The 20,049-nt window shown below is 47.0% G+C and overlaps 1 long non-coding RNA gene across 1 annotated transcript; it reads right to left on the reverse strand.

The window, feature by feature from the left end:
- Positions 1-4,662: 4,662 nt before the first annotated feature.
- LOC113977235 lies at positions 4,663-19,812 on the reverse strand. The gene is made up of 4 exons (XR_003537293.1): positions 19,647-19,812; positions 9,182-9,277; positions 8,690-8,747; positions 4,663-5,053 (listed from the first exon to the last, which is right to left on the reverse strand). It is a non-coding gene; the product is annotated as an uncharacterized LOC113977235 (long non-coding RNA).
- Positions 19,813-20,049: the final 237 nt, after the last annotated feature.

Below are 20,049 nucleotides of genomic sequence, written 5' to 3' on the forward strand. Positions count from 1 at the left end.
CACAGCAGTGATTACCACAGCAGTGATTACCACAGCAGTGATTACCACAGCAGTGATTACCAGCTCCGGGGGTTTGGTTTGAGAGACCGGGAGTGCAGGGCCTGTGTTGTACCTCAGGGCTCTGCAGGGCTGGGTGCTGTGGCTGGTCCTGGGGGCTGAGCTCCCTCGGGAACACCCTGGCCAGGCTGTGTGTGCAGGAGCTGGGCATCTCTGCTCCCCTGGGCCACTCTGCCAGCCAGGCTGGACACGTTTGTCCTTCCAGGGAAGAACAGGGAGGCTTGTAAATCAAACAGCTCATGGTTCCTCACGTGGAGGCCACAGAGAGCCCTTCCCCTTGTGCATGTATGAAGGGAAGCTCTGAGCCCACTCCATTAAATTTTCAGTTAATGAAATGAAACCTCCCTCTACCAAGGCAGGAAAGTAGCTTTTGGCCAGTCCAGTAGTATTGGTGAATATAATTGTTAATTCTTGAGACCTTCATATCTGAGCCCTGAGACTGCTACAGGGAGCAACTGCAGAGTATTGGTGATGCACGAGGATTCCCAGACAAAATTCATCCGGAAAACACCGTTATTAGTATACATTGGAATACAGGCCAGGCACTCCCAAACTGGGACATGCTAGGGTTAAGTTTGTTTATACAACCTTTATTTAGGAATCTTGTGCACAGAATTACAATAGCCTTCAGTGAAGTAATTCAGTGCTACTTTTCCCAGCCTCCTTGGAGTCAACTGTGTGCTAGTGGAATGTTTACCTTGTTGGGAAAGCTGGGAGATGCACAAGGAGGAAGGACACTGCAGGAAGGGGAAAGGACAATTTCATGGCTCAGAGAACTGAACTTTGTCCTGGGTAACTGAATTCTGTCCGTGTTTGTGTCACAGATCTCTGTGATACCACACAGGTCACATAACCCAAGGTTTTCCCAGGGGGTGACAATGTGCATGTGATTCGTTTTCTAAGGTTCTGTATTTGAGACACTCAGAAGTGAGGAAGGACCATAATTGTAGGCAAGTCCCGACCGTGGAGCATGGGAGCACCGGAGTTATCAGAACAGAGGTCACAGGAACTCCTTCTAAGCCAAGGGCCATCCTTGGAAATTGTTGAATCAGGTTTTTTAAGTTGTCTCAATGTTGACCGAGTATGTGTTTCATCTTGAAAAAGGTATGAAAATTATTAAAATTTGGTAGATTCACAAGAAACCCAGCACAGAGGGTTGGAGAGGAAAGCACGAGTAAATAATCCATGGTACTCTGTCACTCTTTGGACCGCCCCTGGATAGGTAGGGCAGCAGTGGGAGAGCTGGCAAAGTGAGGAGGATGGAGAAACTTCTGTCTTTCCAATTTTAAAAGGTGTGACATTGATACAGCACAGACTAAACAAGGAGGATTTAGAGTGTAACAAACTGCTCCCACCCGTGTCTGTGCTGATCATTCGTTTCGTGGGAGCTGCTCAAGGGCACTTTCTGCCAATACAGAATCCAAAAAGCCTTCAGATGCCTTGCCTGCAGCTCCAGGCCTTGTTAAGCTTTATATGCTCCCCCATCCCCCTGTTGGACCTACAGCTCCTGACGCTTTGATTCTGAAAAGTCCTTTGAAATTTGCCCCACCCCGGAGCTGGGAGGGCAGTTGTGCCAAGCCCTGGGCACACACTCAGCTCCCGGGCTGTGACTTCACCCTGGAGTCAGCCCTGAGGGCAGGGTGTGCTCCTGACCTCTCACCGCCGGCACCTGGGCACTGCCCGACACACTCGTTGTATTGTTCTTGCTCCTCCCCGGCTCCACCTCTCTAAAAAATCCTGTCCGAGTGCCGGCTCAGCTGACATCAGCAGCTGCTTCCAGAGGCACTGGGGAGGTGGGACAGCTGAGGAGACTCACCTGGGACTGTGCAGGACAGACCAGGAGGCCTCTGTAATCCTGGAATTGTCCACTGCTGTGTGCATTTCATGAGGTTTCATGGCAGCCTGCAACTCTTCTAAATTTTGCTTTGTTTCACTTGCTTTTTAGAGAAAAACTTGATAGAAAAATGACTCCCAAGTAATTATTGCAGAGTACTTGGAGACTGATCAAATGTAATGCAAGTCAGCAATTTTGTATGTATTGCAGTACAAGGGGAAACACAGACTCTTTGGTAATACTAAAATTGTCAAAATCAAATCTGAAAACCCTGGGTTGTTTTTCTATTTGACATCTCTCTGGGTTTTACATAGAAACTCAGGGGAAAAAGTACTGGTGGAAAAAGGGTGAGTGAAAACTGATAAAAGGTGGTGAGCAGAGCCAGGGGATTCCCTCTGTACAAACCAGCCTTCCTCCCATTACGTCTCTGAGAACAAGACCAGTGTTCATATGTCATGCCCTTACTTTTGTGGTGCCCCTGAAAATAAGCAATTTATTTCTAAAACACTAGAAAAGAGGATACTGAGATAAAAACTGTCTCTAGCTGGTCACTGGCTTCCCCATCTAGAGTAAGTTTAAAAAAACTAAAATCACATCCAGTTAAAGAAGTAACTTCAAAATGTTCTAAAACACAATCCAGCTTATTTTTGTTATTATCTCCTAGAAAGCTACTGGATTAACCAGGTCAACATTTTGCACTTGCATTTGGGAGTGTGAGTGGCTGAGAGCAGTAATTCTATATGTGAATAGTGAGGAGGCAGAGCCCCAGTACGTGCTGGGACAGTGGCCCTGCAGGAGGACACTCGGAGAGTGCCAGGGCCCCTTCACCCTGTTCCTGCCCTGGAGAACGGGATGCGTGAATTCCAGCAGCTCAGATTTCAAGTTAACTCCATATTTATACTCCTGGTGCTCATCTGTTCCACCAAGAAAAGATCAGCTGAAAAATGTGATCCCTGTTAATAGGAGCTAAAAGGCTCATTCAGCTCGTCAAGTAAAGCAGGCAGAAAGCTGCTGGCAGGAGCAACAGCTGTGTGGCTGACCTTTCCCCACTGCCCCCTTCCCTCTGCGCTCAGGACCGGGCTCAGGCATTCCTGGGAGCCATGCATTTGGAAAGAGAGGGTTATTTTTGTTCACCGTGTGGTTTCTCAGCACAGAGGGTCTTTAGGAATATTTCCTTTCACGTCAATCCCTTTAAGCATTTTACAGAGCATAGTCTGTTCTGGGAAGTCAGTAAATTTGAATTCATGTTTTGAAGTTTTATCATGACTCGAATATAACATGCAGAAGGAGCCAGCAGGGTGATGAATAAAGCAAATGCAGGCTGGGTGTCCTGCTAAAGCCATTACCAGAGTATTTTACATTTTCCATGCACCCAAATTAAACCCTTTATACAAGCAAAGAAACCCAAAACCATCTGGCACTAGACTTTGGGATTTCATAATGCTTTTTAATGCAAACCATGTGAGCAGGATGTGCAAAATGTCTGTGTCAGTGGGTTGAATTAATACATGTAAAGACCATGAACTTTGCAATAGTTTTGTCCAGTTTTCCTATGTCCAGTCAATGAATTCCTTGTCCCACTGCTGTTCAGCAGGGATAAGTTCTGCACTGTCACCTGTCCTTGCCTGACACTGGTCACTTCACCGTTCCTGAACACAGAGGGAAAACCAGGATCAGAGAGGACCCGAACTATGGAGCCAGATGTGCAACTTCAGCATGAAGCTAAACAGCCACATGAGTTTTTTCCATCTTGTTACTGAATGACATTAAGAATTTTGTTATTATGGGTCATCAAAGACCTATTTGGCCTTCAGTATGGAAGAGATGCTTCATCCTTTGCCTAGCTGTTCTCCTGAAGTGTTTTCCCACCCTACAGTGCAGTGTTATAAGCAATAGGAATAACTGTGACAAAGGGAACTCAGGATCACTTGGGATTCAGGGTCCCCCTCTCCTCCTCTCAGAGCTGAACCCTGCAATGAGTCACCTCGGGGTGATGAGACAAGCCCTGGGCCTCTGTAATGGAGCCCAGTGTTTCCAGAAGCAGCAGCTTGCCCCCAGACTGACTGTTTACATGTCTAACAAGCAGAAACTCTGTCTTTCCTGACTGTGCCACTCCAAAATGTGCTACAAGGGGGTTTGCCACACACACTTTACCTTTCCAGACTCCCTGAGCTCCCAGCTGGTTATGTGGGGTTCTTTATTCTTCTCTACAGGTTTTCTTTGAGGGCATTGCCAGAAATGCCCTGCACTCCTCACACTCCTCTCAGGGCCCCGAGGACACCCCCAGGCCGTGCTGGCCCTGACCAGCCTCTCCTCTTCCTCCCCCACAGTCCCTGCACGTGGCTCCAGGACTGCACTGGTCCAGCCCAGCTCCTCCCGTGCTGGCCCAGGCCCTGCTGCAGCAGTGCTGTACCTGCCTGTGGAGCACATGGATCCCGACCTCTGGATTCACCTCCCAGCTCGGCCTGGGATCTGTCTGTTAACATGGACCTGCCCAGCACTCACTGTGCTCTCAGGAGACCTGGTCCTGGCCCTGACGAGAGGATTCACCCATCTGGCCCTCCCCAGTGCTTCACTGGGAGTTTGTGGGATGCTCTGGACTCGTGGTTGAACCCAGGTACCATCCTTGGGTCTGGCCTGGGTTGGTCAGCAGGGGCTGGACCTGGCTGTGTCACTGGGCTTGGCTTCTGCCTCCCTGTCCCTGACAATGGGCTCAGCCTTGTTAGACTGAACTTGTAGACAGACCTCCCCAAAGGTCAGAAAATCCCAACTTTGGTGACAATAGAACTGAAAACAGACTTGGACAAAATCTTCAGTAATAATGATTTCAGAACTCTGATTATTCCAGCAACTCTGATGCAAACCAGGAGCCCTTTATCCTGCAGTGATTATTTTGTTAGTCCCATCCTCTCCTTGAGAGCTGCTTCCTGTGCCACCACCTTTGTCTTTTCCCCAAATACCTTTATAGGGATGACCTGAGATGCAAAGCCCATCCAGACTCAGGGGCACAGCAGCCCTCTTCTCCACTGCACAGGTGTTATGTGCTGCTTTTCCTCTTCCCTTCCTGTGTCCTGAATGTCTCTGCCTCTGGAGAAACTCGGTTCCATTCCTCAGTCATTCCTCAGTCTCTGAGAGCACCGTGCTCTCATGGAAGAGGGGATCCTAAAAAGATAGGATTGAGGCATCTCTGCTAAGAAGGAACTGAGAGATGCCAGATTCCAGCTTGCACTTGGAAAGGCACACAATATGGAATGGGCAAATCATGGAATCACAGACTGCTCTGGGTTGGATGGGACCTTAAAGCTCACCCAGTGCCACCCCCTGCCATGGGCAGGGACACCTTCCACTGTCCCAGGTTGCTCCAAGCCCCGTCCAACCTGGCCTTGGACACTTCCAGGGATCCAGGGGCAGCCACAGCTTCTCTGGGCAGCCTGTGCCAGGGCCTCCCCACCCTCACAGGGAGGAATTTCTTCCTAATATCCAAGCTAACCCTACTCTGTCAGTGTGAAGCCATTCCCCTTGTCCTGTCACCCCAGGCCCTTGTAAATAGTCTCTTCCATCTTTCCTGTAGTTTCCCTTCAGGTGCTGGAAGGCCCCAATTTGGTCACCCCAAAGTCTTCTCTTTTCCTGGCTGAACAATCCCAGTTCTCTCAGCCTTTCCTTGTAACAGAGGGGCTCCATCCCTCTGATCATCTCACTGTCCTTGACTGTAAGACACAGCTTTACCCTGGCAGGGTGGAGCATGAGAGAAGAGGACTCATCTGGCACCAAATCTTTTTAGGCAACATTTCGAAGGAGAAAACCTTCTAATAGTGTCAGTAAAGTAATCCCAGCAATTACATTAATCTGGGAATGCTGGACTTAGGCCCTCATGGCAGCTCCAAGCCTCCCCTGAGCATGTTGGCAATCACCTGAGGGTTGCTCAGGTGATGCATGGGGCAAGCAGCAGATAAAGGCAGGGATGGATGTTGTGGAGCTGTGCTTCCCCCGCAGCCTTAGGCAGCTGTTTCCCATCTGTGAGAGGCACAGCTCCCCTGCAGGCCCTGCGTGGTGTTTCCATCCTCAGTATCCAAAGGGGCAGGGCTGGGAAGGCCACATGGATGGCTGGGAAGGCCACATGGATCACTGAGATCCTGTGCCTCAGCACTGCCGTGGGGCAAAGGCCTGGATGCTCAGTGTCTCCTTGGCATCCAGCTGTCCAGGAGTTTCTCTGCCACCAGAGGATGCGAAGGGACACTCAGTTTGGAAATGTGGTTTCTGGACTGTCTCAAATCTGCAAATCTCATTCCTCTGGACCTTCTCTCCTTGTCCCCACCTCGACCAAGCCCCCCCCAGTTCCTGATCACCCATCCTTGCCAGCTTTCCTTTCCTGGTACCCTCCCAGAGCACAGGCTGTACCAGCAGTGGTAGTATACCCACAGTAATATATGGTGTTAGGAGACTGCACTTCCCAGCACTGGAAGGGTGTGGGGTTGCTGGAGCAGGTCCAGAGGAGGCCACGGAGATACCCCCTGAGCTGGAGCCCCTCTGCTCTGGAGCCAGGCTGGGAGAGCTGGGGGGGTTCCCCTGGAGAAGAGAAGGCTCCAGGGAGACCTGAGAGCCCCTCTCAGGGCCTAAAGGGGCTCCAGGAGAGCTGGAGAGGGACTGGGGACAAGGGATGGAGGGACAGGACACAGGGAATGGCTTCCCACTGCCAGAGGGCAGGGACAGATGGGATATTGGGAAGGAATTCTTCCCTGTGAGGGTGGGGAGGCCCTGGCACAGGTTGCCCAGAGCAGCTGTGGCTGCCCCTGGATCCCTGGAAGTGTCCAAGGCCAGGTTGGACGGGGCTTGGAGCAACCTGGGACAGTGGAAGGTGTCCCTGCCCAGGGCAAGGGATGGAATGGGATGGGATTTAAGGTCCCTTCCAACCCAAACCAGTCTGTGACTCTGTGATTCTATACTAGTAGTCTAGTACATTATTAATAATATATTATTAATAAAGTGATTTTACCAGCAATGTTTACTGATGATTTAGTAGTAACTTTATTCCAAAATGATTATAAATTCTATTTCTCAAAGTACCAACTTTAGTATTTTGCAATTCTCTTTTTCTAAAGCTGTGTTCATTTACCTTTCAATACCGAAATAAGGGCCGGTTTAGTGTCCCTGCTGCCAGGCCGTGGCTCAGGGCAGCCCAATTAATCCATTTTAGGGCTTCCACGTGCGCTCCCGACACTGCGAATCTCCGCGTCCGCCACGAGAGGGAGGACGTGCCATGCGGGACGCGGGGATCGCGCCAGGGAAGGTTCCAGTTTACAGGGAAGTTGCACTAGTTTATGCTGAGATTCTATTTTAAATCAATTCAGCCAAAATCGGTGCAAGATGTTGGCTGACATTTGTAGTCAAGTGTAAGAATAGCTTATTTTGGGTTGCCATAAACAGATTCCAAGTTGACATAAACTAAACTAAGAGTCTTTACAGAAGTGTTTATACCAGTTTAACTGAGTTGGTTGAAACCTCCGTGGAAGATTAACCAAGTGGGACCTTTGTGTTTGGATAAACACTGAGCTTGAAATGCACTAATTTAGCTTAGAATAGGAATGAAAACCTCTGGTTTATCTTTAAAAGTAAACTGTGCACTATATTCATCATCAGCTTCACAGAAAGTCCCTCTTAAAGAAGAGACTCCTCATCTGTATTTGATTGTTTCTATTTGAATATTTTGCATTTATTTTTGGTGCTGATTCTGCTTCATCCAGACAATCTCTTACCACTGGGGAATTCTGGGAATGCAGGGACACATCTGAAGACAAGGGACAAAAGATATTCTAGCACTTGGCTGCTTGAGAACTTTGCATTTAAAGCCCAATTTGTAGCAATTTCTGGTGGCTCTCTATAAAAATTGTCCTCAGGATTTGTTTCAATGAGGTGCTGAGGTGTTGCTGTTTGTTTGCTCAGAGACAGGGGGAAATCACTTTTTGGAGTGGCTCAGTTTTGAAAGGTCTGGATCTGTACCACGTCTTCTGAGCATTGTTTCCATCCCTTGCTCCTCTCAGTTAAGATCACCGTGTTCCTCCCTTTCCCACACTTCCTCCTAGGCTTTGTAATCTACATTGCCCCAAGGAAATGCAGCTGTCACGATGGTTCAGAGATCAAAATTCAGCCTTTAATGTAGCTAAGGCTTGATCCATTAACTACTTTGAAGATTATGACCAAAGCCTCAAACTGGCATCTGAAATATGAAACTTCAGCAGGAGTTAATGAGGCCCAGGAAAGCTGCTCGGGAGGCAGCTCTTGTGTCCCACACGGTGCCAGAGAGACAAAAGAGCCAGCACTGCAGCAGGAGTGAGGAGAGGGGCAAAGCAGAGCCTGAGACACTCCAAAGCAAGGTTAAAAATTAGTAATTTTAATTAGTAAGAAGGGGAGTTTTGGCTACAATGTTAGACAGACACGGAAGGTAGCAAAGTCTGAAGACAAGAGTGACTGCCCGAGCTCAGATTCACAAGAAGTCAGGCAGCAGCATTCCTTGTGTTCAGGAGTTACTCTGAGCAATGAAAAATACAGAGGGAGGTTGCCCTGGAAGCAAAAGGATGGACAGTGTCATTCCCAGGCTGCACAGGAGCCACGTGGCAAAGGGAGGCTCTAATGATGTGAGTGATGATAATTCAGTTTATACCCTATGGGTCATGTCAGCCGAGAGTAAATGGAGGAAAATAACCCAGACTGTGGCAACCTTGTGTTCACATCTGCAAGTTTCTTTCGACGGAAAAAAAAAGAACTTCAGTACTTAAAACTACTGTTAAAAATAAGTTGTACCTACATGTTGACCAGCACAGCACTAAAGAGCCAAAGGTGCACCTACTGTTTTGCTGAGCTGCAGGAGAAAATGAGCAAGGAGGAGCCATCCACAGGATCAGTTAAACAGGAGTCACTTCACATCAGCATAAAGAGAGTTGCTAAGATTAAGGATTGACCAGAAATAGTCCAGTAAGTTTCCACTGAATCAACATTTTCTGATGGAAAACTGTCCTGGCTGGAAAAATTTCAGCAAGCTTGACTCGTTACATTTAAAGTACCAGCTATCACTTCTCCATTCTAGAAATACCAAATGCTCAGGATTGCCAGCTTTTCAAGTTTATTATCATTCTAAATGTAATTATGTTGTGACTCATTGGAACAGACCAAATGGCAGCAAATGTAAAGAGACAAAACTTGGAGATTTAGGTATTAGAATTGTCCCATTCAGCCTATACTTCATGGAGACTCCCATTGCAAAAATACCTCAAAATTTGGTTTTCAAACACTTACCACTACTTGTACAATTCACAGTAAAGTCACCACATCTTGGTTGTACTCTCACCCTCTGAGTGAACATACTTCCATCTGAATGTTAAAGAAGACAGCCTGAAAAGAAAGACAATTAGTCACATTTTGTATTTTAAACTGGGTGATATTCATGAATAAACAAGTTTTTACCAGCTGACACAGTGAAAATGGTGATGGCCTTGTTCATACAACTACTCCTAAATTATCCTTCAGCCTTCCCCACCAAGTCAGGCAGGATTCAAAAAACAATGAATTTGAGGTGGAAGGTCATCACTCCATTGATAACGAGAATTTCTTTGTGATAGGAGGAGCACTGGACCTGAGGTCCAAGGAATTTCTTTCTAGTTCTGTGCCCTAATCTGGACAACACTATAGATTCACTCAATCTCTGAGTTATAATGAACTAATCCCAGCAGAGTTAGTTCTCAGCAGGTTGTCAGTGCCAGAACAATTACATCATACCCAGGCACTCTGTAACCTTCTGTGAGGGGACAGCTCACAGATGACTTCCAAGAAATGAAGCTCTAATTTAGAATTAGATATTAACTGCTTGCTCTGGTACTTTTGTTTTGAGCAGGTATCCATTTGGCCTCGTTGTTTGGCAGCTCTGCCAGGCTTCACTCCCTGCAGCTGGGAGCAAAATGTGAAATGCAGCTTGATTTTTTATAGTGACTTTTGGGATTTTTTGCTGCTTTCCTCTGGCCGAGGTTTAGGTGAAAGGTATAAACCTCTGTGCTTGTTCCCCAGGCCTCATCCCACAGTTCATTACAAACACACATCCTTTGGGCCATGGACTCCACAGCTCAATAAGCACGACTGTGACAATGTCCTCGATGCACAGCATCAGAACAGCACAGCTGGTTGTGCCATGGCAATGGCTCAGCCAGGGCACAGTCACACAGGAACACCCCAGACTGTGTCCTGCTCCATCCCCACGTGCAGCTGTGCTCACTAATGAACTGCAGCACTTCCCATCCCCGCCAGCCAGAGACAGTTTGTGGTTTATGGATTGCAAGCACTTGGCTGCAGGAACTTCCACATGTTCTTTATATCCCTGTAGTTGGAATTTTTTAGTCTAGAGCCATGACGTGCCAGCTCCAGCACGGCCTCAGCACCAGTGAACTCACCATAGAGACGAGGAGGAGTTAATGTTGTTAAAACGTTCTGAAAACATTTGTGATCCAGGATTTGAATATAGTGATCTGAAAGAGTGGCTATGGATATCCAGCCCCTTAACCCCTCCATCCCGCTTCCCACAGCCAGCATTAACCTCACACACAGCCAGCAGAGGAATTTGCTGCTGCCTGTGTGCAGCTGCAGAGCTGCTCAGATGCCCCCATGCTCCTGGATCTCCAGATGTTTGTTTCCAGCTACCTGCAGATATTTTGCAGGAGAATTGGCTGCAGGGCACGAGGGAAATTATTGTTAACTCTTTCCAGGCCAGTCTGTAATCTGACAGTGAGCCAGAAATCCTGGATTAATACCAAGACATCAGGGATTTGTTTAGGAGCTCTCACAACCAAACCCACATTGTTGTCCTATGGCATCAAACAAGGCTCTTGGCCTTTGGAGGGTTCAGTGTTCACATGGCAAGTTGGCCCTTGCTTTGAGTCATGAGGAGGGAGGGCAGGATTTACCCTCACTGGTCCCCTGGTTGAGCTCCAGTCTGAAAGTTTGCCACTGGAAAAGATGCTGGTCCATGCAGGATGCGTGTTTTGAGGGAGATAGTGATTCCAAATGACACAGTTATCCTCAGGGTACAGGTAGTGCCCATCAGTTTGACCCTGAGCCTCTGTGGATCCCAGCTCTGGGTCCATTCCTGGAGGGATCCAGGGCTAGCCAAATGCCCTCCCCAGCCTGGATGTGCAGGGCAGCTTTCCCCAGCCAAGCTGTGGACACTTGAACTAACATTTACAGATTGTTATTGATGTGCATAGGAAAGGAAATATGGCAACAATGAGAACATGATGCAAGATCCCAGACTGACTTGTTCTGTCTTCGACAGAAATTAAAGCCTGGTTCACTTCTCAAGGGAGAAAAATCTTTGAGTCTGTTCACCAGGGAGTGAGAGAAACATCTATAAAAATAATCTTGGGAGAAATTTGAGTGTACTGGGTGGTACTGACATATTAGCACAGCATCCTATTTCTTCTATTGGACAAGAAAACAGAAACATTTGTATTTTAACTTTATTACAGCTTTGCAGTTAGCAGAAGGCAACGTGTTCTTAGCTGTACAGCCTCATAAAAGCCATCTGCAGTTACACAGATGTGTGTTTTGCTAAAAAAATCTCAAGTTTATCCATATTGGATCCTTGTGATTGGAAGGTCTTTTTCAGTTACTATTTCTGACCTCTAGTGATGATTCTGGGTGTTAGAAGTACCCATTTGCTGCCAAGCCCTGCACCATAGACAGGCTTCAAAGCTGTATTAGACAACAAAGGAAAACACAAAGCTGTCCCCCCATTCTGTATAAGTTCAAGTGGAGCAGTGTCCCCAAATGCATCATTTATCTGTTAAAGACATTTGATGGGTTTATTGTGGCTGACAGGCAAACCATGAAGCTGAAGAGAGTGTTGGTCATTGAGGACATGCCCCACAACCTATTCAGAGAGGCTCCTTCTGTTCCCTTGGGACACTCCAGGAGTCACATCTGGCTGTGCATTCTCATGGAAGCTCTTTCAAGAGCAATACAAAGTTCTTAGTCCACTGAAATTCTAGGGCTAAACTAGTGCAGCTTTACAAGTCAGAGGGTTTAATTTCTCCCTGCTGTGCAGCACTGCCCTGCTCCCAGGGACTGTTTGTGGTGTTCTGCACAACCACTGGCAATAGGGGGGACAGCAGGTGACTTGGAGAATAGAGACCACAACTTCAGGGAGTTGTTACTGATTTTTCTGGCTCTCTGTGCATTCAGACAGACTGAGGGAAGGGCACAAATCCCATTAGACCAGCCAATCAATAAAAAATGGACTCAGACCAAGACACCAGTTTCACAAGGTGAGCCCTGAGCAACAGAACCCCTCTCTGATCCTCAGTGCTGATCCTGAGTGCAGAGCTGTGCCCTGTGCTGCTCCACATTCTCCACAGGGAGATGCAGAGAAACTCCAACCCGTTGTGCCAGGCTGCTTCCAGCTGCTGGAGATGCTGCCTTTATGGACCAAAAGCATCCAAGTTCCCTGCCCAGCTGGTGCAGTCAGGCTCAAGTCTACGTTGCACAGCTCTGGGCTCTGTGTGGTTGTCCTGAGACTTCAGTGATTGTTGGTTCATTTTTTCCCTCAGCTGGAAATATATGAAATAATAGTTGGCTGTGTTGCAATCTCCCACAGTAGTGTCTTTATAGGATGACACCAAAGGTACAGATCTCCTTTAGGCATCTGAAGATGTAAGAATTACTAGGGCAGTATTGGAAAAAACTTGGTACAATTTCATATCCTTCTCTGAAGGTTGAAAATGTCTCTTGGTTTCTTTTCAATGCTGGAAGGAACCCAGAAGTAAATTAACCTGACTGGGGCTCTGGGATGAAAGAGTGGTTGAGCCACATCGAATTTGTACATTCACGTCACTGAATCACAGTGGATTTAATGATGATCTGTCTCAAACATTTCCCTTGAAGCTTTCTTCTGCATAGGAACCCCTGTCTCCTGGGGAAGAGCTCTCAGGCACTAATAATAGAATGCAGGGGCTGGAAAGTTTCTCGGTTTCAGCCCTTGGCTCTCTGTGTCCTGGGACACTTCTCTGCCAGGTACAGAACTCCCCCTGGCAAGGGGAGAAAAGGGGCTCAAAATGTGTTAATAACGTAAAACTGTTGGAATACCTAAGTTTTGATTTGGTGAAGAACTGCACAGAACAAATAGCTCCAATAAATACAATACTTTATATTTTATCCATTGGCTGAAGCGTTATACACAACCTCAGCAAACTCAGGCAGTAGCCTCTGAAAATGCAGGGTTGGTACTCAATTTAAACCCTTGTTTCTATTGTTTCTAGCTTCAATAAATACATTCCTCTTGGGTCAAAGCTTTCCATGCTTAGTTCTAGATCAAAGACCAACTTTCATGTTTGAAAGACCAAGTGAAATGAGTTTTCAACTGTGAATTATTCAAAAGTGGGAGTAGAAAGGAAAGAGACTTTAATGTTGTGATAAAAAATTTTGCCCTCTGGTTACCAAAAATTCCTAATCAACTCCAGCCATCTTTCCAAAGTCTGGACTGAGGGGAACCAGCTCTCCAGTGACTCTCAATTGGCCCAGACTGGCTGAAGTTGCTTTGGGAGACTTTCTCTCCAGACATGGATCAGCTCTAATGGGGTCGGTGCAAACGTGGCACAAAGAGCTGGGGATTGGATTTCCCGTGGTCAGCACCCCTGCACTGAGCTCATCTGCACGGAAGAGAATCTGGATGTATAAACCAAATAGCTCCTTCCTCCAGATGGTGCAAAAGCTCTCCTATCTGAGTGTCTCTACAGGAGGGGCATGGGAGAAACAGGAATGACCCCAAACCAAACCTCCGAGAATTCAAAAAGGAGTGGATTTGTAAAACTCACGGTGCTCTCACTCACTCTACCGTGGCTCTGACTATGCACTTCCCCCTGCAAGGTAAACCTCAGCTGGTGCTGTTGTTTGCTCTTTGCACACACCATAAAGTATCCAGGATATGAAGCCTGGAGATCCAGAGATGCAGGAACACCTCTCTGTTAAAGAGTTTTCTGATTTCAGACTGCACTAAAGCTGGAATTTCACTCTGGTTTGGTAGCTGCTCTCAGTACTTCCCAGTGCCTCTTTCACCAGTGAATGACCCTCTGTCTCTTCTGGATACTTGGCTGGAGACACAGAACTCCCCCAAATTGCCAGAGATGCTGGGCCTGAGTCAGCAGATGCCTTTGGCCGCGTCAGACTGGCTGAAAAGCAGAAAAATATGCAAAGCGGATCAGCACGTTGCCGTATCTGCAAGAGCCCGGTTACCTTTATATTAAAAGCCTTAGGGGTAGGTGTCATTTGGAATTTAGACCCAGTCTGGAATAGCCCGGGCCGTTTAGGCACTGGAATGAGTCACGGCAATGCCTTCGGGGCAGCCCTGCCGGCAGCACACGTAAAGGGCGGAGGCGCTCGGTGCCCGGTACCGGTGCCTTTACCAGGCTGACATTGCCTTCACCCCCTGAACGCGGTGTGGGACCCTGAGCCGGGCCCAACAAACGCTCAGCCCCCACGGCAGCCGCGGGCTTGGCACTGGGCGTGTTCCAGCAGCCTTTGGCACAGGAACCCCGGGGGGAGGGCAGAGCGAGCGGCCAGCGCTGCCCAGCGATGTGATGGGCAGCGAACGGCTGGAGAGCCCCGGCCGAGCTCAGGGGACACCGAGGGGTCTCTGCCCGAGCTCAGGGGACACCGAGGAGCACTGCTCCGCTCTGCCTGGCTTTGGTTCCTTTACTAACAAGTCTTTCCCTGAGCTGCCAAGTCGGCCCGTTCCCCAGAGACGCAAGGGGCAGGCAGGGTTCTCCTGACTCATCCTTCATAGATAGCATTTGGAGATGTGTGACTGCAGCTCCTTTAACCCGTGACAGAAAGCAGCAGCCCTTGCCTTACTAGAAAGTCACCCCCACTGAACACACGTGCTGCTGTTTCCTGGGCACCCTCCTTCTGTCTGAGGAACTTCAGGAATGGTTTGAGGTGACTGAAGTCCTGCAGAGAGACCCAGAATGTCCCCATTAGAACAGAAGTCAGGTTTTACAGTTGTAGCCACCATTAGAAATAACAGGCTGGCACTACCATGGAATAATCTAAACACTAAAATTGACCAGAGGCTTTTCATATCACAACTTGGTTTTTTTGCTCTGTTCTTTGAGCTTAGAGAAATCTGAACTCAGAAGTTGCAAAAGGTTCCTTTTCTCATCTGTGCACTACTCTTGCAGTGGCTGTACAACCCACCCATCCCACAATTTTTCATCACTGGAAGGCTTCACTTCCCACCTCCTGGTGTCTTTAAGGAAAGTACTGAGCAAAACCCAGAATCTCCCTAAAGTCACATTAAAAACCTAAAGGGCCAGTGGCTTTGTGTCGAATTCTCTGGCTCTGAATCTGCCCAAGAAGCACCGTGTGAGATGTCAGGTGTGGCCCTGATTGTCTTGTAATTCAAACAAAGGTCTGTCTGTGGTTGTATAGTTAGAATATATGATTCCAATAAATAAAGTTCTTATTGTTACTAAGTAGTTAAATTCTTAGATCTGAAATTTAACAGCTATTTTAATTTTGACTAGAGTTTTCTTCAGAGTCCCCCACAAAGCAGACTTACTGGAGAAGCTTTTGTAGCCCTCTGTACAAGTGGGAGCGAGCCCCATCAGGAGTCAGCCTGCATCGACCAGGAGAGAAACTCCAGCACTTGCTCCCAGCTGATAACAGGAGGAGATGGAGCCACATAAAACAACTGCACATCAAGGATCCAGTTTCAACCACAAAAAGTCGTTATCAGCACCAAGAAGTGTCTTTGTTCTCATCCTGGCTCTTGACCTGTATCATGAAGGCAAATATGCTTTAGAGCTGCTTTCCCTGCGTCTGTGGCCTGGGATAAGGAAGAAGGAACAGCTGGGAAAGTCTAAAGTCCTTGTTCCGAGCACGTCAGTGGAAAGCCTGGCCTGATCTAAGCAGGTGTGCCACACAGCCTTGTCTGCACTGAAACCTCTGCTGACTTAGGAGGACCTGGAATTGTAACATTTCACATCTCCCACATGTAAGAGCAACTACAGGTTTCTCAAAATCCCAGTTCTCCGTGTCCGTTTCCTGCTGCCCCGTGCACTTGGGATGGTGTGTTGGCTGTGGTGACAGTGTAGCATCCAATACTGTATTATTTGATTAGGTTATTAATGGCATCACAGAGAATTCATCAGTGTTCTCATGGTGGTGGAGAGAATAAAACCTACAATTCCTTCCCACAAATCCTCACTGTAACTCAGATGTAACTGTGGACTCTGGAATCTTCTCCCTGATTTTGCCTCTACTGAGCTGCTGCTGAATTGCTATTAGGGCAGTTTATGAAACCCAACAGTTTAGTGCTTCCTGCTGCACTCAGGAATCAGCTCTTGACACTCAAAACTATCAGAATCATCAGACTTATTCTGAGCCATCAGTTTTATGAGGTAAAAAAAAGAAGGAAAAAAAGGAGTTCTTTCTCTCCACGTAGATATTACTTCTGCATTGTCTCAGGCTGTCATTTTCAGATGCAGCCCTGTCCCAGACGTACAAAAAATGTAGTTTTCCGTGTAGCAATATGGTGTGATTGTTCTCTTCTAAGAAAGAGAGAGGCTGCTGATACTTCTAAATGATGTAATAGTCATGTGGGAGTTCACTCTCCTGCTCAGATTTGGTTCCTGGTTTTCAGTGTCCCCACTACAAACAATACATGTTACATGGAGATTTCAAGGGCGTTGAGAGCCTGTGTGAGAAAGGCAAACAAAATGTTAACTATTGCATTGTCTCAGAACATCCAAGTGACCAGGTACAGAAATTTTTGTAAGAAATCCAGGATTTTGTTAATGTTATTTCACTTTCATTTTTGTTCAGTATTAACCTACAAGAATAAGGGCATATTTCAGTCAATAGGGTTTGCAGTTGTCCATCAGAAGATGAGATGCAAAAAGGGCTAGATAGAGTAGCCTACTTTGATTCTGAAAAAAACCCAAAACTTCTTTAAGCACTGTAATAAATCAGCTAAAATTACTTTATTTGGCATAACATATTTGCTCAGTTTAGTAGTGACAACTGCAGCCAGGATTCTTATTTGCTGCAGACATCCAGGCATCTGCTTATCTGCCCTGCCCCACTCTGGTACCTGCACCTCTGAAAGCACTTGCCTCCTTCAGGCTTCTGATCTGCATAAACAACCATAAATCAACCCCCAAAATAGAGAAATCAAGTAAAACCACTGTAACAACACTCAAGAAGCAAGTCCAAGTCAATAAAAGAGCTCCTTGGAAATATTCTTTGTATACATAATGCTTTTTCACCACTGAACTGATTCAGATAATTTCCCTGCACACAAAAAATGAGATCAAAGGTAGTAGAAAGTACATGTTCTAAACGACTGTTCGTTTAGAATAGACTGTTCGTCTATTGGTGCATTCAGTTCATAAGAAATGAGGAGTACACTTCTTTCCCTCTATGAAGGAAATACTTAGGGAAGTAGATATTGAAGCATTTTGGGTGATGGCATAAATGACAGGCATGTTATAGCTGTGATCTGGAACTGCATTTAAAAATGTGTCAATGAAAACCATGTATTGAGCAAAACAGCTCAGGGAGCTGGGTCTGGTTAACATTTGACAGATGAGTAATTTTTCTCTCCCAGTGAAACAAGAGAGAGGAGATCCCAGCCTTCAGTCTCCAGCAAATTCCTCATATTGAAGGAATTAATGTGAAATGGTTTGGCTCTGCTCATCCTGGCACACTCTGTACTCAAAAAAAGAGAGACAAGATCTTCCAGAAAGTAACTTAAATAAAAAAATGAGAGTCCACTTCTTTCCTTGGAGACCCCACATGTAGGTACTGCAAGTCAGACTGTGTGGATGCTCTCATCCCCTCTCAACAACATAATTAAAATTGCTGTCTTTGAAGTTACAGGACTGAATAAAAACCTTTGGACTTGAACTTGGTTATCTATGTCTTCCACAATTATCTCCATATCTGGTTTTAAACCCTGCCTTCTCCCCAGTACAGATTCCTACATTAAAGGTTTTTACCATGTCCAAAAACTAGAATAAGCCAGGGAAGCAAAGAGCAAAGTTCCTGCAGGGAACACGTCAGGGTAGGTAGGAAACAATCTTTCTCTAGAGATTAATTGTAAAGAAACTGTTTATTAGTGGCAGCTACATAGCACACAGATTAGGGCTTGAATAAAATAGCCTTGCATTTGAGAATACAGAGCAGAACTGATGTTTACCCTAATGCATAGGACTTACTGGCTGCTTCACAAATATTTACATGCCAGGAGCTTAAGGCTTCTTGTGTGTCCTGCACTCAGGGACTCGCTGCTCCATATTTCTCAGAGACAGGAATGCAAAAAGCAGATGAATTATGACCAGAAGTGGTAACTCAGCCCTTACTGCAGCACCCCATTTTCTCTCTAAAACTGCCTTAAGCTGCCCTGGAGGCTTCCTAGAATATCTGGCATTCCCTGCCCAGCACAAACCTTTCTGCACATCCATCACACAAAAAGCACCGGACATAAACACAGAGCACACTGCCATCTCTGTTACTGAGGTCATGTGCTAAACAGGTTGTAACACCTCAGAATCATACTCTGGGTCTTGCATTGTGGCCATCCATGCTTTCTCAGGGAATAGTCCTCCCAAGCAGGGCAGAGCCCCACTGGCTGAGCTGAGGGTCCCACATTCTCTGTCCTGTTGGTCACATCTGCTTGGGAGCAAGTCCAGAGGAGGCACCAAGATGATCAGAGGGATGGAGCCCCTCCAGGTGGAGAGAGTTGAGATTGTTCAGCCTGGAAAAGAGAAGACTTTGGGGTGACCTAGTTGAGGCCTTCCATTATCTGAAGGGAAACTACAGGAAAGATGGAAGAGACTATTTACAAGGGTCTGGGGTGACAGGACAAGGGGAATGGCTTCACACTGACAGAGTAGGGTTAGCTTGGATATTAGGAAGAAATTCCTCCCTGTGAGGGTGGGGAGGCCCTGGCACAGGCTGCCCAGAGAAGCTGTGGCTGCCCCTGGATCCCTGGAAGTGTCCAAGGCCAGGTTGGACGGGGCTTGGAGCAACCTGGGACAGTGGAAGGTGTCCCTGGGGTAGCACTGGATGGGCTTTAAGGTCCCTTCCAACCCAGAGCAGTCTGTGATTCCATGATTTGCCCATTCCATATTGTGTGCCTTTCCAAGTGCAAGCTGGAATCTGGCATCTCTCAGTTCCTTCTTAGCAGAGATGCCTCAATCCTATCTTTTTAGGATCCCCTCTTCCATGAGAGCACGGTGCTCTCAGAGACTGAGGAATGACTGAGGAATGGAACCGAGTTTCTCCAGAGGCAGAGACATTCAGGACATGGGAAGGGAAGAGGAAAAGCAGCACATAACACCTGTGCAGAGGAGAAGAGGGCTGCTGTGCCCCTGAGTCTGGATGGGCTTTGCATCTCAGGTCATCCCTCTAAAGGTATTTGGGGAAAAGACAAAGGTGGTGGCACAGGAAGCAGCTCTCAAGGAGAGGATGGGACTAACAAAATAATCACTGCAGGATAAAGGGCTCCTGGTTTGCATCAGAGTTGCTGGAATAATCAGAGTTCTGAAATCATTATTACTGAAGATTTTGTCCAAGTCTGTTTTCAGTTCTGTTGTCAGGTGTCCCTGCCCCTGGCAGGGGGTGGAATGGATGGTCTTCAAGGTCCGTTTCAACCCAAACCATTCTATAATTCCATGATTCTGTGCTTTCCAATGCCAATCACACCTCAGGCTGTGCTCACCTCAGGGGGCTCCATGGTGGTGGATAGTCCAGAGTGCTCCCAGTTGTCCAGAGAGCAATCAACTCTCAGCATTCACTGAACTTTCTGCCTGGAGCACCTTCCCCAAGCCCTGTGGATGAACCACAGAGGTTTCTCAGACTCCTGAGCTCACACTCCCTGACATAGTCTGTGCACATCCAGAGTGTTACAAAATTGAAAAAAAAATAACAGATCAGAAACTCCCTTAAAAAAATCACTGTTACTGTTTTACCAATTAAAAAAAACAGAGTAAGGCAGCGGGCAACAGGCAAATTGCCAACAGGCAAACCTTTGACTCAGCATTAAACCAGGACCTGAAGCACTTTCAAGTAGGTGCCTCAGCCGACCAGCCAAGCAGCAGGGAAAGAAAGAGAAGGGCTTGGGT

Source organism: Neopelma chrysocephalum, unplaced genomic scaffold (genome assembly GCF_003984885.1).
Source record: "Neopelma chrysocephalum unplaced genomic scaffold, ASM398488v2 Primary Assembly neopelma1_209, whole genome shotgun sequence".
In the NCBI taxonomy this organism is placed as follows: domain Eukaryota; kingdom Metazoa; phylum Chordata; class Aves; order Passeriformes; family Pipridae; genus Neopelma; species Neopelma chrysocephalum.